The sequence below is a fragment of the Chlamydotis macqueenii genome, chromosome Z, assembly GCF_036417535.1.
Source record: "Chlamydotis macqueenii isolate bChlMac1 chromosome Z, bChlMac1.mat, whole genome shotgun sequence".
Taxonomy (NCBI): domain Eukaryota; kingdom Metazoa; phylum Chordata; class Aves; order Otidiformes; family Otididae; genus Chlamydotis; species Chlamydotis macqueenii.
The window spans coordinates 54,822,768-54,834,864 of NC_141593.1; the positions used below are offsets into that span (position 1 = coordinate 54,822,768).

Below are 12,097 nucleotides of genomic sequence, written 5' to 3' on the forward strand. Positions count from 1 at the left end.
CACCGCTGGGTAGGTACCCACCCTCCAGCGGGCTGAACAAAGCGACCTCTGTGGCCTTCACTTCGCCTGCAAGCGACTGGAACGGGGCTATTTTTGGGCGGCGTAAGGGAGGGGAAGGCAGCATCCTCGCCAGGGAGCGCCCCCCGGGGGACACCAGCCCGAAAAGCGTCGAAGTGGTGAAGTCTCTCTCCCTCCGCACGCCCGTCGTGGCTCCGCGCCGCTGCTCGGGGGCCGGGGCAGGGCCGGGGGCGGGGGCGGGCGGGCGGGTGGAGGAGGGGCCCGCACAGGCCGCCCCTGGCTCGGCACAGCAGCAGCAGCAGCAGCGGCGGCGGCGGCCGTGGGCTCCCGGCACGTCCGGTCGGACGGGGAGGGCGCCCGCGGGACAGGTAGGCAGGATCCCGTCCCGTCCCGTCCCGTCCCGCAGGTGCGATGCCGGGGGCGGATGCGGCGACATCCTGGGGCGGGCGAGGCGGCATCCCCGCCGCAGCGGAGCGGAGCGGGGTTTTTGCGGGGTTCGCCCTCGGCAGAGGTGTCCTCGGGGCGGCGGAGACTCACTTATCAGAGTTCTCCTGGTTTGACTGTTAGGTGGTGAAGCGGCGCAGCAGCCCGGCGCCCGCCGGTGTTTCTCTCCGCCGGGTCGCGGGTGGGGGGCGGCTGTGCGGCTCCGGCTCCGGCTCCGTCGGGGCTCGCTGTCCCCGGCTGGCACCGCCGCCGCCCCCCGCGCCAGCCGTCCGGAAGCGGGACGGGGCCGTCGGGGCTCCTCTCTGCAGAGCGGAGGATTTGCGCCAAAGATCCTCCTGGTTTTGAAAGGTCGCCGTTCCTTTTCGCGGGACGCTTTCGGCCGTCCTAAACGGAGGGCACATGCGGAGGCAGAGGGGCGTTTGTGTACCCGTGTAGATACGCCCGGCCTGCACGGGAAAACGCACATCTGCGAGATAAGACTTGACCTGGTTGCAGCCTTCGTCTTTCAGCAGAAGCGGCCGCAGAAGTTGTCAGTTGTGTGGCATCCTGCACAGATTTTCTTCTGGCGACAGTCGTAGTAGCGTAAATATTCCCCGTTTTGCGTTTTGGCCGAGAAGGAGGCTCGCTCTGGAACCGTGGGCACAAATCAATGGGGAAAAAGAAGCAGCTGCTTTTCCCAGAGTGAGCTGGGAGTGCAGGGCTCTTTGATAATCTTACAGATAATTTTAATGTTGCTGCCAGTCACTGAGTATTTAAACGTAGTCGAAGCAGACATATATTTCGCAGCATCACGTACAGCTCTGAAGTTTTTCTGAAGTACCAACTTTTGGCTATAGAGCAAGTTTTAAAGACCTCAGTTTGGAGCATGCTGTCAGTACTGATGATGTTTCATGGCATACATTCTCAGATTTGTAACTGAGCTTTGGGAGCAGCAGTTTGGAAAGCAAATTAACATAGTGACTCTATTTAGGAAAAATGGTTTTATCCAATAGCTTGGAAGAAAAAAAAAAAAGCCAAGTCTGAAGAATGACATTTGTTTCGCAGCCGATAAGCTACAGACCTATGCTGAAAAGTCTTAGATGCTTTGACTGAGCAGCATGTCTGATGTGAGACTGAAACTGAAAGCTGGCTTCAGGCTCCAGTTTCCTTGTCAACACCCTTAAATGGCACTTGTGCCCAATAACACAGTACTGGGAGTGTGTGCGTTCTTCTTGATGTGCAGGGGGGCGTGCAACTGTCTGTGCTGGAGACAGTATTTAGGAAAATAACAGCCTGGGTGGCCAAATTATCTGTATTGGTTGCCACTCAATGGCCCTGCAAATGAAATGGTATTGGAAAGCCTATTTTTATTTTCCATCTCAAGTCGGAAAGGCCAGCTGGGAAAGTGTGCTGCGCATTTTTAATAAGCTGGACAAACCGTGATTTATGCCCAAGTTTCTACTTGTTTGTTCATGTAACTCATGCACCTGCACAGCATCAAAACATGGGATTTTATCTAGTAAAATCTATTTTTTTCTTACACAGACAACTGTAATCACCACGTGGCCTTGTCAGACAATCAGATTTAAACGTTTATCACTCCTACAAGAGGTGGATCACTTGTATTGTGTTAGTATTGATTGTTAATACGCTGTGGAGATAGCATGGCTTTGCGTTTGGCTTCTTTAGATGGTGCTGTTGTAAGTCTGGAGTGTCAAAAGTCTTTGCTAGAAGATGAGCAGTTCACAGGACTGGCAATGAGTTTTCTGCGTCTCACTGATTTCAATCCATATCTTGCAAAAAAAATCCTCAACTGCTGGCTGTTCAGTGACCTGTGTGAAGTAAGCTGGTCCTATTTGTTTGATTTCCCAGGAAGTCACTTATCAGAGTTCTCCTGGTTTGAGTATTAGGTGGTGAAGCGGTCCAGAGTGTGTTCTCCAGGGGGAGGGCTGTGCACGCCAGTTTCCGTCCCCACAGACAGACCCAGTAGGCAGGAACGGGACTGCCTTTGCCTCGATAGCATGATGCTTTAGGCCTTTGTGTACCATAAATTTTACTGTTTAGTTGCTTTAGCTAAAATATGCATAGTGAATGCCAGCACTTTAAATGCACCTGGAGGTATGGGGTTGTGGCCTCACAGGGTGAGCGCGGTGTCCAGGGGTTGCAGTGTTAAATGAACGGTTCCAGCCCTGCATGTGAACAGGAGAGCTGACCAAGTGAACAGTCCTTTGGTGACTCTCATAACCCTTTTTTCCACAAAAGAGATGTGTCCTGCTCTATAGGGGCATAGACCTAGGGAAGCAAATGCAGTTTCACAGAAGCAGTGAACTCATCTATGCAAAGAACATGGGAACCATGCATTAGCATACTTAAGTTTGATTAACATCTAACAGTTTGGAGTGGGCTTTTGACTGCAGCTGGTAAGGATCCCTTGAATTTATATTCAGATTACTTGGCAGGAGTTTTACACCATGTCTTTACATCCCTTTTTCTTGCCTTTTCTAGGCATTTTCACTTCTCATTAGGGGAAGTAAGTGGCTTTTGAGGAAGGAAAAAAATAAACAGATTCTTTGCATATGTGCTACAGTTTTAGTCAAAACAAAGAAAGGTTGGTTCTTCCACAGAGATACTGTAACATGGATTTGATCCAATATATAAATTTTCTTTAAAATGGAACACAGCATGGAGCAGTAAAAATCCACTTTAAGCCTTTCTTTGGAGGTGGAGTGGAATGGTGTAGTGGAATTACAGTCAAAGTTCTTAAATCCTTATTCCCATTAAGCAATGTCTTCCTCGATCAGTGATGCCAGAGGCAACAGATTTCACTACATAGTAGTTATGTTGCTGACTCACTGTCGGCAATGGAATTTTACCTTGATTTTTAATGTTAAGAGATGAGTTTCCCAGTAATTGGTACTCATATTCCCCTTTGAAGAGTTGAAACATATGCTAGTATCTGTATATCATGAACTCAGATATAATAGCATTATTTTTTTCATCTATGAGAAGAATCTATGTCTTGATATTCCAAATGTTTTTCTTATGAAAAGAGTATGTATAATCTAAAGCAATCTGTCAGAAAAATAGGAGTGTTCTGGGGAAAGATTTGCTTTACTAGAATAGTTTTATTGATTGTGTCAGCGTTCTTGTTAATTAACTCATTCAAACTGTCTGGTATTTAATTGATGTTTTGCTTGTGTGAGGATTTGTGGTTCATGCCTTTGGATGCACACATTAGGTTTATATTAAAATGTAGACAGCCAGCTCTTCATCTTTTATCTGTGTTTTGTATCTGATTGTCAGAGAAATTAGCGCAATGTCAGCAATAAGGTACTGATTCTGAGCCCCTTTGATGTGAAAGACAAAGAAAGAATATAGATTGGGAAGCAGAAAGTGTAATTTTAACTTTGACACTGACTTGCTGTGTGACCTTGGGAAAGAAATATAATCTTTTTTCTGCTGCTGTAGGAAAACACTCTTCTAAGCTTACCAAATTATTTTTGTTGAACACACAGAAACACAAGTTAACTTTTGCAAAAAAACTTGACTATAAAGACTACTTATTAATTTGTCTTTTATTTAAAATAGAAACACTAGCACTGACAGCTGTAGGTTGTATGGCTCTAGTGTCTCACCACTCTGGTCACAGGAGCTGTACAACAGCACAAAAACAATAGCAAAAAATGATCTTTTGCCTTTTATAATCTAAAATTTAAGATGAAAAACATTAGGAGATAAGGAAGGACAGTGAAATAATGAAACCAGCTATCAAGCTACAGTCATATTATTATTCATTAAAAAAATCATTGAAATTAAAAAGTTTAAAGGTATTAATGATAGGTTTTTTTTTTTCAAGTAAGAGTCTTCAGATAGGAGACAGTGTAGAAATACTTCTTTGAAACACTGATATATTATCAATGAGGGCTGGTACCATGGCCCTGCCAAAGAAGAGGTCAACAGCTTCTTAAGTATGAGAAAAATTGAGAATGGGAAGAGACCATGAAAGGCCAGGGGAGGCTTGAAGAAGTCATGAGCTTAGGTTGATGTAGAAGGTGGATTTGTCAGGCGGGTCAAGAGAAGTCCAGCAGGGTTTTGTGGTGTGGGTGAAATTGCCCAGACCTGAGACTGGGGGGCCTTGATCCCTCCTGGGGGAGTCTCACATGGGCAGCAGTGGTCTGGGAGGGTGTGCTCTAAACAGTGGTGGAGGATGTAGAGAAAAAGGAGGGCTAGTCAAGGCCTCTCAGTAAAGAAAAATCATCAAGGGAGTGGTAGCATGTGTTTAGGACAACTGAGATGTCTATGAGGAGTAGCAGGGTGGAATACCAAACGAGAGTTTAGCAGAAGATATGTTACTTTGATGGACTGCAAAGGAAAGAAAAATGAACTGGACAGAAAACAGTAGGCAAGCTGGTATTTTGTTTTTTTTTTTCTTGCACACCCCCATTTCTGTTGGAAGGAAGCCTTTGCTTTGTTAAGTTTTCTGTACATCACAAGCATCATGCTATGAATTCTTGCTGCATCACGCTTATCTTCTTCAGGGGTAGATCCTGTAAGCCTTCTTCAAAGTGCGTAGTGCTGTATTCCATAAGTAAATTTACGAGACAAATATGCACAGCACAAAATGATTTGGAGAGACAGTAAGGGCAGAAGGATGTTGTTCTTGATATATTTTGGTCTTGGCCCTGTGAGAATATTTTTCATTAATGAAAACAAAGACATCCGTGCAGAGTCTCAATGAGTTCAGCATGTTCACAGCATCCTTTGAAGTTCCTCCCATACAGAAATCTTGTTTATCTACTTTTCAGGACTTTTTTTTGGGTACTTGGTGAATTTAAAGGATTTACACGGTAAGTAATAACATTGTCACCTGGCAAGTTACTCATCTTTGTCTTGTGGAAATGTTTTGATTTTATCTTGCAGACATTCTTCTGAAGTACCGGAGGAAAATATTCAAGTTGGAGATAACTTTGAATTGGGGGTTTTCTCATCTCCAACTGTTATTTGGAATGAAATACTCTGTCATCAAAGGGCTTAGGAAGAGTCATTATGAGATCCTCATTCGTGGTTTGCAGTGGATCGGGCCTGTGCTCTGCGGTCACGACGCGGCTCTGCCGCGGTGCCAGCCCAGGGCACGGGAGCCGCCTGAGAGCTCCCCAGCTCCAGCTCTGCCCCTGCGTTGTGGTTTCCCATGGGGAGCCAGCATGAGCTGGAGGAAGCTGTACGCTGCAGTCTCATTCTGATGTGTGGTTTTGACCGTCGTAGTTCATATCTAAAGACCAGGGTGACAGGGTGGATCTGCCTTGTGTTGTAGACGCAGGTGGGAACAGCAAAGTTGTTACCTGGTGGAACAAAGGGGACGAATTTGCAGCTGCAATGTTGTGCCTCTCCTCTCCTAAACTGGCTTTTAGGGGGATCCCACTGCCGTGGTGGCATCCTTCTGACCTCACATACTGGAAAGGTGAACTAAATCAAACTTGTTTCTATGCTTTCACTATCGTTGGCTTCATTCAGACCTTTTGTACCAGGGCAGTTTTTATTAACCATGTTGCTCAGCATCTGAGTTTGGTGTTGGTTCAGGGACTCACGCATAGTGATGTGGGATGATGGCTGTTTTATGTTACTTGCCCCTTTCTTCGTGTGACCCATAGAGAAGTTTCAGAACCCCTTGATTTGGATGAGTGCTTTTGAATCCTGACTTTTAAAGTTGCAGCATTGCTGAAGCGATTAACTAAAGAGGAGCAAGAGTTTTGATCGCAGAGCTCTGCCAAAAAGAGCCCCCAAAGTGAATGTTTTGTGTGAAAGCATGCCTTGCAGTTTAAGCCCAGAGTGACAATGATTGTAACACAACACTGTTCATGTGACAGCCAGACAAAACGGCCATTATGCATGGCTGGCTGGCATCAGATCCTCCCAAAGCCAATAGTCAGACTGAGCTTGGTTGCCCTGAGAACGTGAATACACTGGAAGCGCTTGCATGTTAAAAAAGAAGAAAAAGACACGTCTCTGTGTGTGCGCGCGCGCGCACGCGTGCGCAGGTGTGCGTGCACCAAGGTCCGGTTAAGTTCTAAGTACAAAATGACATCATTAGTTTGTTTATGTTTTTGTGGAAGTTGCTGTCAGGAATCAGCAAAAAGCATGTAATGTAGCACTGAGGACAGACATGGTGAGATTAAGACAGACTATGTCCACAGACCAAGTAGATCTTCCAGTTTTTTCGCTCTGTGTTACAAGATTGTTTCCTGCAGTGTGCTTCTGACCATGTATAACCAAGTTTTCTTTTCCTCTAAAGTGTTTACAAAATTTTGAGCTGTATTGGTCTGTCAACACACACGTTACGATCACTGTAACTTAGGCACAAGTGATGCTTATGTGTGCTTGTGGGAAGCATTTGTTTGGTGACTTGTAAACCCTCTTCAAAGGGTTCAAGGCCACCGTTAAGAATCACAGCACTTGATACTTCAAGAAATATCCCTGACAACTTGTGAGCTGCAACGGTCTTGGCCCCAAAGACGGCATACTTGCGTCAGCCATTGTAAATCTACTTAAAAAAAAAAAAAAGATACAGCAGCTGGAGTGGAAAGCTCTTCAATTAGAAATGTATTTGTTTGAAAACAACTGGTTTTGCCTCTGCGCCCTGAGGGCTGGATTGTGTCCTTCAGTGGACAGGAGGAGCTGGTGATCAGCACCAGAGGATGATTGGAGTTGCTGGTGATCACACCTGATAAAGGCACTTTGGCCTCATTCCCTAGCTACTGCTGTACATTACTATATTCCTTTCCTCCTCCTTTCCTCCTCCTCCTTTCCTCCTCCTCCTTTCCTCCTTCTCCTTTCCTCCTCCTTTCCTCCCTTAATTTTTTTTTTTTCTGATTGACGACCTTATTGAATGAGTGTTTGCTTTCAAATCCTGTTTGCTCCTAAGCACTTAGCTTAAGGGAAACACAAAATTTACAGAGCAGTCTTTGCCTATTTGTTTGTATATTGGTACTGGTATGAAAACAAAGCACCATGAGTTCAATTTCTTTATTTTATGTAAGGTTCAAATATTTTTTTTCATTTTTCTCTGACTGTTACACTTTCTGAATACAGAAATTCAAAATATAAAATTATTTCATATTCTGCAGTTCTGTTTTTTTTAGATACTGACATATTTTTCCTACTTTGTTTACACTTTCCTACTGAATATTTTACTTTAGAGAAGCTTTTGAAGTGCAAAGAGGAACAGAAAGCATTTTTTTTTTTTGCAACTGGTGACAGAGTAGTATTAAATAATTCAACTTTTTATTTATTTAGTTCTCTGTCATTAGGCTTTTCTTTGGAGGGATTTTCGTCTATACTTTTGGGAGAGATGAACACCAAAATTATGGCTATATGAAAAGTTTTATGTCATCAAGAATTAATGTGAAGAGGGTCAGGCTGTGTTTTGTGTTTGAGGTACAAATGAAAAATGAAGAAGTGTGCTGTATTGGTAACTGTATTTAAATACACAATACAAGTGTACTGTGAAGAGCTGGTGGTTTTGTTCCTCCTGCCTGCACCAAGGAAGGGCCAAGCTGGGTCCTGCTCCATCCAGCACATGCTGGGGGCTGCCCGCAGCAGCCGGCCCTCGCCCGCGCTCACCCCCCCGCGCTCCAAAAACGTGACTCTCAGGAGTGGTTGCAGGCTCTGTATGGACTTGGCACTTTTGCTGACAAATTCCTTTTTTATGCCAAGTTGCTTGTGCTTGAGAATCAAAACTAGAGAGCTTAATGATTTTTGTCTGAATTTTACATGTCAGTAAAAATCTCCACCAATTCTGGCCTGATGGTTTTTGGTGATTGTTTTCTTTCTTTAACCTGAGTGTACTTGAAGAGTCTCACTGCTCCTGGGAAAATAAACAGGAGGTGTTTGGTTCTGGGAGCAAGGTTGGCATAGTTGGACTCCTGACCAGCTTTCTTCCTCTTTTTGTTAGAAAGAAATACTGAGAATACAGCCCAACGGTTGTGAGAGGGAGACTGAGCTGTCTGTCTCAGAAGTTCAGTGATCTGTCTGAGTAAGTCAGGTGAACAAATGCTTGCTGAGGCTCAAGCTGGGCTGGACAGACTGTTTTTTTTTTTTTCCAAACAGTCCTCAAGAAAAAGATTGATAATATCTTTTTAAAAACTGTATTAGAAGGCTGCCAGACCGCATAGAAGTTAGGATTTCCTTTTCTCTTGCAAGCATATGGAAATGATGCTTGTGATGTCTGTCTGTGCTGCCATTAATGGATATTCGTAGGCTGCTGCACAGCCTTATGACAACAGTGGATTTTAATTATCTATATATTTACTTTTCTGTGCATAAGAATCTCTTCAGTTATGTCACTATGAGTGTCGTAAAAGTGCGTGTCAAGTGAACAGCACATTGTTCATCTCCTGAAGACGGCACAGCGAAGAGTCTCTCCAAATCTGAAATCCCATCTCTCAAGTGTCCCTTTTACTCAGTGAAAGGAAATTACCACTTCCAAATACTAATATTTGGATTTGTACAAATGAACTCATGTCCCAGATATGCTTTACTGTTCAAATCGCATCCGCCTGTACCACGTTTGGTTTTGGGACCACAAAATACAAGCACATTTGCGTGTGTATTTTAAAAATTATGGGTAGGGCTTAATGCAGAGATGATGCTGTATGATTCTTGCCTGCTATATGTGGTTTCTTATGGGTGTCGCTGTCACTCATCATATAAGCTCTCATGGTCCTGTTTGATGTTGTCAGATCCTCCAGTCCTTTTGGTATTTTCTGATGCATTGGAAGTACTGAAATTACTCTATTCAGTGACGTCAAAATTCTGAAATTTTGTTTTTTATGATGCAGCTAGGAATCTAGGAATTCCTTCTTCAGGAATCTAGACACCTGAAGAAGATTTTGTGGAAAGACGGGAAGGAGATTTATCAGTTGTGTTCAGTAAGTCTTAGTTTATATCCTCTCTAGAGTGGTGTTTACTTTAATAGAAAATCTAGATAATTGTAACAGATGCTTAAGTCCAGAGTTTTTGTGAACTCCTAAAGTTCCTGGGAGTACCATTTGTACCATTGTTCTATTTGCCCCTAATTTAGTGATGCTACTTCCAAAGCTGTTACTGATGTGCTTTGTGAGTTCTCGCGTGCTTTGTGAGTGAGCAGGTGAATATCCCCTGGTCGGTTCTTCCATCAGAGACTGCGTGTTCCCTGTGGACAAAGGCCCCCTTCCTCAAAGCAGCAAAGGTGAAGCAGTTGAGAAGTGATTAATACCTGTCCAAACTGGCTGTATGTTGGTTGGAGAGCATGGAAGAGAGGCAGAATAAAATGTTTGGAGCCATTATTCCTGCAAGGTGGTGTTGCTTTACCCTTTTGGTGGAAATATCTGTTATACTGGAGCTGAGCAGTGTTTGACTGGCTGCAGTCTACTATTATTAATTTGATTGCTTTTTATGCATAAGAATGCAAATTAAGACATTGGGGTTTTTTTTTGTTTTGTTTTGTTTTGTTTTTTTCCCCTGCCATGACGAAGATCTGGGCACCTGTGGCCAGATATCTGCTGCTTTGCGCTGGTGTTGTCTTCCTAGCATGCCACGTAGGAATGAAAAAATACATAACACTTTGTGGTTCCTCAGTGTGATGTTTATGAAGAGACAAACTGGAAGTCCAGAAGAAAAAAACCCAGCTCCTGAGCCCTGCTAGCTGTTTTGCTTGGCTGCTGAGGTGCAGGAAGGCTGATGGTCTACCAAGGATAACAGCCCCGGTAAAACTATCCCCTTCCCATGCAAGGGACTGAGGTCTTAAACCTTGGCCACTATGGGCTTCATGTGGGCTTGGCTGCTCTGGCTGTAGCCAGCTTGGGCTCTGAGGGAGGAGCTCTGCCTTTCCAGTGAATTGAGGAGGCATCCCAGTACGGGGAGCCTCTGTGCCGTGTACTCGGGTGTTGGACGTGGGCACTGCACCTTCCTCTGGTTTTCCGTTTTGATGACGGTGTTTCTGTTGAGAAGTTCGAAATCTGCACAAGGCTGCCTGACTCCATTTCTCCGCCACCAGCGAAATCATAGGCTGCCTCTGCACTATCGTCTTCCCCTTCCTTCTGCTTAGACAGTGAAAGTGTAAAAGAAGAAAAATAATTTGGGTTTTTTTTTCTGTCCTGGCCGCGGGCCTACCAGAGCTGTGCGTGGGCTCCTCCCGGTGCTGGGGCAGAGCGCGCGCCGGCTGGGGGCATTGACCAGCAGCACCGCGGGCTCATGCGTTTAACTCACGGCTCCTCCGCCTGTTCTGTAATGGAGCCTTAGCGCTGCCTTAATCCACGCCACATGCGGGTGACCCGAGCAAACCCTGTGGGAAGACAGAAGCCCTGTTGTGTGTTTGTGGAGCAGTTGCTCGGAAGCTGATGTACAGCTGTGGTTGGCTTGTTTGGACGTGAAGAGTAACTTGATCTTTTAATCTTTTTTTTTTTTTTCTCCTCAGACTGATATTGTAAATAACAACTGCTTCTGAAGGGTACCTGCCAGTAAGATTGAAATATATATTTTAAATTGAAGGGTAGATTTCATTAAGATTTTAGCTGTGTGCAAATAATGTGCTTTATTATTTTTTTAATAAATTAATTTTAGGTAGTTTCATTTCTTTTAAAATAAAAGGCATAAGGAAAGAGAGGCTGAGGGCCTGATTTTCTTACTTGCGTTGAGTAAATGAGGAATAGCTCGAGTGAAATCGGTGGTCTTTCAGAGTGACTGAGGTGAGCTGTGTGAACACGGATGCCTTGCATCGCCTGGGTAGTGAGTTACAGGATCTGTGAACACACACGCGTCTGTGTCATCCAGGTATCCCAAAGCTGCCTCCGCCAAAGCCAGAACAACTGACCTCTTCTAATAGGTTATTAAGTTTTCTTTTAGAAAAAAGCTGAATTGCCAGCTCTGTAAGGGACTCTGTTGAGAATTCATAGCACCGTTAGTGCTTTTTATGCTTTATGGTTGTTTTGGATTAAAGGCACTACATGTTGTTAATGTTGCTGTACAGATATGCCATAGGGCTTCACCACTTTAAGACAGAAAATAGTAGTGAATAGAAGTGAGTTTCACTAGTTCCAGGGAAGTTGATTAAACTCTGAACCCACAAAAGAGTGCATTTTTATTTACTGAATAAGCAGATCAGGTGACTGGTTGTTGAAAAATGAAACAAAAACACAGCAAGAGAGATGCTTCCTTGCTTTAGGTATCCTTGGCTGCTGTTAGATTTTTCCATCTCCATAACCCATTTCAGAGACCCAAGTCTTGATCTCATCTCTGGAACAATATTGTTCCTCTGCAACTTTAATGCACTTTTAAGATAGGCTCCATTCGTTCTTGCTGAGCACTAGTTCCTGCCAATTTGCATTATGTATGAATAACGACAGCCGGGATACATGCTCATGGTAAATGAACCTCAAAGGATGCAGTGATTTGGGGTTCTAGTCTGCACCACTGAAATAGAGAAATTTTTTTCTGTGTCTTTGCAGGCTGTCAACCTTTCTGTGTGTACCACCCTGTCTTACAAGTCATTTCTTATTTTGACAGTGGGTCAACTTCAGAAAATAGATTTTTGTTTCGTTTGGTTCGGTTTGCTAAAGTAGTACTGGGATGCAGGGAGGAAATGCTCTTTCTCATCTAGCAATGAGAGAAGGTGTAAAAAAAG

At 44.2% G+C, this 12,097-nt stretch overlaps 1 protein-coding gene across 1 annotated transcript in view; it reads left to right on the plus strand.

Annotated features, from left to right (window-relative positions):
- Positions 1 to 337: 337 nt before the first annotated feature.
- MEGF10 (multiple EGF like domains 10) overlaps positions 338 to 12,097 on the plus strand; it is a 103,781-nt gene continuing 92,021 nt past the window's right edge. Inside the window, exon 1 of the mRNA XM_086770713.1 lies at positions 338 to 386. The gene's annotated coding sequence lies outside the window, so the exon portion shown is untranslated. The remainder of the gene's footprint in view (positions 387 to 12,097) is intronic.